At 46.6% G+C, this 6195-nt stretch overlaps 1 pseudogene; it reads left to right on the top strand.

Moving 5' to 3' along the window:
* Positions 1–3062: 3062 nt before the first annotated feature.
* Positions 3063–3608, top strand: LOC123800603 (carboxy-terminal domain RNA polymerase II polypeptide A small phosphatase 1 pseudogene; annotated as a pseudogene).
* The last annotated feature ends 2587 nt before the right edge of the window (positions 3609–6195 follow it).

Genomic DNA, 6195 nt, shown 5'->3' on the forward strand with positions numbered 1-6195 from the left:
GATGTGTGCTTTTGCTCATTTGCACATTATATACAAAATTCTTTAAAATATAAATTAAACAATTATATAGATATAGATATAGATATATAGATATAGATATAATCTCAAGGCTTTCACTGTCACCTACTGTGGCTCCTAACAGTTCAGTTTTGTACATGGGGAAAGGTGATCTAAAGGTGTTTGAAGTATTGAGCCAAAGTTGTTCTACAGTCAAGGAAGTGTTAACATCCAACTTTGTGTCTCCTGACTTCCAGTACAATCTTATTATCTCACTGCTATCCCCTACCCTTTGTGCGTGGGGGCCAGAGGGAGGAACAATAAGCTGCACCCCAGGATAGCATCTTTGGCAGCAAACTTTCAGACAAGGATCAGGTAAATCAAAAGATTATTTTCATTATTCATATACCATGACTGTGCTTCACAATGATATTTCACATAATAACTAAAGAAAATTAAAGAGATTTAAAAAAGATCACAATTAAATTGTAAATAATTATAATGTTAGCCATAATAATAGCTAACATTTACTAAGAATGTACCCTGTGCCAGGTCCTAGTCTCTAAACTTTTAGAGGATTACCTCATTTAATCTTCACAGTAACACGGTGAGGTAGGTAGGTAATATTACCCCATTTCGCAGGGAACTGAGGCACCATGAGATGAAATACCTTGCCTAGGTATCCTAAATAGTAAGTGGCAGATTCAGGAGTCAAGCCCAGACAATCTTTTTCTGAAGCGCATGTTCTTAGCTTCTTCACTATGGCTCTAATCAATACAGAGTCATTATTTTTGAAATCCTGCTTACCAGAAAAAGGGACTGGTGGCTGAGGCAACTGCTCCGTAAGTTCAAATGCTAAGAACTGTAGGTTAATTCAGACATACTGTTTTAGTCTCGTCCATGTTTATACTCAGCATCTCCCTAGCACCAGACAATTAACCAACAGATAAGTTCTTGAACATATAAAGAAAGAGCAGAAGAAAAGCAGCAGATTGGAGCATAGAGAAGGTGATCAAGTGATAATTACTAAATGAGTAAATGGCAATTCATCATCACCAACTGAAGAAAATTCAAATTAATACTCTTCCTGTGCTAGTCAACAACATCCCCATCATAAATGAAATACGAAGTTCATCATTTCAAATCCCTCAGCCCCTTAACACAAAATATGTGTGCCAGATTCTGAATTTGAACCTCATTGCACCACTGCCTTTTTATAAGCCAAGGAAGAGGGTTTATGGAACAAAGTGTTTTAGGGAAGTGTCGTAAGATAGAGGCAGGAGAGGGAACTCATGCTTATCTCCAGGGAGAAGGGGGAGAACCCAGGGATGGAGCAGACAAGCTCCATCAGGCCTGAAAGGTACTACTTCTGTGCTATGGGACCAAAAAATTGGAGAGAGAATTTAGTACCTATTATTTTAATGCTCACCTAAAGAAAATTTTAAAATTTCATGTCTATGAATTTTCACAGAGGACCAAGTGATCTATACTAACCCCAAGATGTCATGTTCTGTCAAACAAAACAAATCTCTCTCCAGATAAAGACAACAACATTAAATGTAATTCTCCGTGTATCTTAAAACGTATAACCAATTAGTAATCACTTAGTCATGAACTAATAGAACTTGCTAGGTTCCCCTTCCTGATTTCTCAGAAATATTTGGAAATTAATGGGATATGATTTATCAGACTAAGCCCGTAAGCTATTTTCAAGCCCTTGTTCCCTTTTTCTTTCACATGACAAAGTGGGTTACAATTAAGAATTTCTGTGATCATAGTGTACGATCGCTATTGCTAAGTGAAAGCTGCAAGGGTAACACCAGTTGGCCAGGGTAGGTTAGTGTCACATGTAAGGCCTTGTCAGTCAGTAACTCTCAGATCACACACTTGCACCTGCTGTCCACACCTCCTCAACTGTGCCTGATGAGAAAGGCTCAGCCCCAGCAAGTTGGTGAATGGTCGGTCCATGGCATGCTCTAGCAAAGGGGATCAGAAATATACGGGCATTGAAGATTTATGGGTGAGGAAGAATCAATCCAAACTCATATACCCTAAAACAATTATGTAAGTCACCAACGTTTTCAATTTGTTATCAATAACTTTCAAATCAAATGGAACAGACCAGCTTCACTGAACCAACAGAGAGTCAAGATAACCCAAAAGGAAGCCCTTTGACTTTCTGACTGTCCAGGAGCCTTGATTCAGAAATGATGGAAGGAACTCTCCTGCTTAAATGCTGAGCAGAGGTATAGCTCTCAAGACTACAAATGGTCTTCCTCACATCTTCGGGGTTTTCTGGGCTAGGTCATGGTGGCCATGTTGGAAATGGGAACTCTGCACCACCACCATACATAGAACTACACGCCTGCTTTAGGACTTAAGTTGTTACTTCCCTCTAGGCAGAAACTAACTCAAACTCCCAAATGGCCTTGGCTGGGAGCTATAGCGCCTGTATCACCAATATCCAAAACTGCTTTTGTCAAACTGATGATACATATATTCTTTAACGGTATCATGATCTTGCCAATAAATACCAAATATATCAGCTCACACTTCCTGCTAGCATAGTATTTTTTCGCTGTTCCACAAAGTGCCGGGGTTTCCCGGAACGGCTCATAGACTGTTGCCAAGACAGGAAGGGAAAAAGAGAAGGTCAAGAAGGTGGCGCATCTAGCCCACCTCCACAACCAAGGCCTCTGCTTTATCTATTTCATACAGCGGGGCTACAGTTCTCCACTTGAGAAAGGGTCTGCATCTCTAAAAAGTGTGGAAACCACTGTTCTAAATGCCCAGGTTATCAGAAAAATCAGTATCTAGTGTGCCCCATCAAAGAGAAGCAGCTATGGCGCTTCCATGTTTGTACCTGCCTCCCAGGAAGTAAAGTTCACGTGGTAACGGCGTTTCCTCCATGCCCCTCCCTCCCCCTCCTCCTTAACACCTGGCTCCCCTCCCTCAGAAGCTCTTGGAGAACCTTCCCTCCCTCCTCCACGCCCCAATTCTGACCCGAGCCCAGAGTGAGGGGAAGCCGGGTGCCCGGGCCGGAGTCCCGCACCGGCTCCGTAGACAGCTCCGCCACCATGACTCAGATCAGCAAGGAAGAGGTGCGGCCCTTTATAGGGCAAAGGTAACCGAGAGTCAGCCACTTCTCCGAAGCCCCGGAACCAGGCCATCCTCCCCGGGCTTTTCTGCTCTTCTCCCCACAATGCAATGCCCCTGCTGGTGGAGGAGAATGGCGCTGTCCCCAAGCCCCCAGTCCAGTACCTGCTCCCTGGGGCCGAGGCCCAGGACGCGGAAGATCTGTGTGGTTGTCGGCCCTGGCACATAGCTGCTTCAAGCCAGCGAACAAGGCCGACTTCAGCCTCCCCGCGGGCGCCGCAGCAAAGCCACCTGGTCTCGGAGCTGACGCGGCCCCCACGCGCATGAGTTCCTACAGCCAATGGGCGAGCTGTTTGAGCACGTGCCCCGTCGCCAGTGCGCAGACTCAGTAGCGGACCTGCGGGACGAGCGCGGGGGCTTTCCGGGCGCCGCTCTTTCGTGAGCTGGGTGTCTGCCACCCAGGGAACCAAGGTGAAAGACCTGGGTCTCCAGGTTGTGGCAATCTAGGCTGGTAGGGGAGGAATCAGTCTCCCACCGCCTCCCTTGGAACTGATACCGATCTCTAACTAGGCGGGCAGGGAGGGGAGGGGAGAACTGTTACCACTTGTGAAGGGAGCAGGGGTCTGTCCTTCTGGACCCCAGAGTCCAGCTTCTCTAGGCTTATGAGCAGCTGAAGGCTGCTCCTCACATCACTGAAGCCCTGACCCCTCACATCTACCTTGACCACCCCAAGGCCTTGGGCCTTGGCTCCCCCAGCTCCTGGTGTGGGGGCACAGGTAGGACCCCTTTGTGGTGCCACTTAAATACGTATATGTGTACATAGACTTCTAGGGGAAGGGAAGAGACAAGGGCTGGGGTAGAGACACCCTTCTTTCATCTCTTTCCTGGGCCCATAAATTGGAGGGAGGGAAAGGATTTTTACATTTTTTTTAAAGATTTTATTTATTTATTTGACAGAGATAGAGACAGCCAGCGAGAGAGGGAACACAGGCAGGGGGAGTGGGAGAGGAAGAAGCAGGCTCCCAGCGGAGGAGCCTGATGTGGGGCTCGATCCCAGAACGCCGGGATCACTCCCTGAGCCGAAGGCAGACGCTTAACGACTGAGCCACCCAGGCGCCCCAGGATTTTTACATTTTTTAAACTATTTTCCGAATGAAACAGTCTAGGCCAAGGGGCCCCCGGCCCTGTCCCTTGTCCCTCACACCCACTTTGTTACGTTAATTCAAAACACATTTATTGAGCATCTTCTCTGTGCTCAGCAGCTGAGTGGGGTGGGGGGTGTTTCTACACTTATTTGATGCTTCCCCCACCCACCCCATACTTAACCATTGCCTTTAGGGGAGCTGTGGGAACTGGGGCCCTTCTCGTGGGATTTGAGGGTCTCCAGGAAGCCTGACCAAGCTGTCCCCCTCCTCTATGCCTACCCACCCCCTAGCCCCCTGCCTTTCCCCCTGCTGGCTGGGGGCAGCTTCCAGGACATCTTACAGCTCTGACTTATTTATCTGAAACCCCTTCCCCCAAATGAGGAGTTTGGAAGTCAAGGCCTTGGACTGTCCCTAGGGCTTAACAGTCAAGGGGACCCACATACCAGTGCCAAGGAGGATGTCAAGTAGAGATGTCATTGCCCCTCTCCGCCAGAACTGGGCATGGGAGGGAAGACAAGTTTGGCCTAAATCAGGTGACCTTTCCCTGTAAGTGTCTTCTCTGTCACTGAGAGCCCCAGAGTATTATGAGAACTAAAGAATGCCAGCACCTCCCCCGCCCCCAAACAGAAGCAGCTATGTGTATAGCAGTGTTCTGGGTTTTCAGAGTAAGGCATTTTCCTTTCTCATCAGTGAACATTAGTTACCCTTCAGCACTCCAGGAGGAACCAGCAACCCTGAGTGCTTCAACAGCCTAATGGGGCCCCTACTTGATTAACCTTAAAAAAGAAAAAAAAAAAAAAGACATGTAGAGGAAGGAGAAGAGATATGAACAAAACAAGTAGTAAAACAGAGTGATGCCACCATGGAAATACTATCTTGTCACCTTGTTTCATAGAAATTTACCCAGCCATCTTTAAAGAAATGGTTCAACCCAACTATTAAAAGCTTTGCCCAGACTGAAGGAAGTCGAGAAACCAAAGAACTTGAGTAGAGGCTGTGTCTCCATTCAGAAAGCTTGTGATGGCCTATCAGCTGATGGTCCTGCTGAGCCTACAGAGCAAGGGAAACCAGACCCCAGGCTGAACTGTCTGTAGTCAATTCTGGATGCATCTCCAGACAAAACATCAGTCAGACACTCTGGCACCAAAGATATGACCAAGAAAACGCTGGGAAATGATCTCTGTATACAGGTCTGTGATCCCAAAAGAATCCTACAGCAAAAAGTCCTAGACTCCAAATGCATCAGACTGTTTTCATCCTGGTTGTCCCTGCAACAGACACATCCATTGATGAGCTCCTTTCAGTGCAGGCCTAGGTGATTGCTGCTTCTGAGGCCAGAGACCCAAGACACCCAAATGGAACTTCTTGAAAAGCCCAGAGAGGATCACTTTAAATGCCTTTTCCTCCAAACACTGACTCAGGGGAGAAGCTCCAGTCTCAGTTTGAGGGGCATAGACCTCACACAGTAACTCTGCATCAGGGCTGAGGATTTTAAGGTGGAAAAGGACAAAGCTGTGGATTATGCACTGCTGGGCTGCTTTCCCAGCCCCTCAAAGACCCCCCTCCATCTTAGCTGCAATCTGACCCAGCCTGAGGAACTCTGAAGTCATGAACTAATCCTTTCTCTTCTCAAATAAGGCAGCTTCTTTCACACTGACATTACCAAGGCAGCCCCTCGTCATTAGCTTGGAACGGAGGTTCAGCAGCTTTGCTATGGGGTGGCTTTGATCTGATATTTTCATTATGATATCTACAGAAGAATTTGGGGACATTTTATAAACTCTAAAGACTTAAATTGGATTTTTAGAGATTCATTAACTCATGAAATCTTAGGTTATGTCATTGTTGTATGAGAGCCAGTAGAGAGGGATCTGAAATATGTGTCTCTAGTGACCACATGGCTTCTCACAGTGAGACTTGTCTACAGACAGGGCCAACAGATGACCAAGTGACTGGC

Source organism: Ursus americanus, chromosome 26 (assembly GCF_024610735.1).
Source record: "Ursus americanus isolate L20-20 chromosome 26, mUrsAme1.1.p, whole genome shotgun sequence".
NCBI lineage: Eukaryota > Metazoa > Chordata > Mammalia > Carnivora > Ursidae > Ursus > Ursus americanus.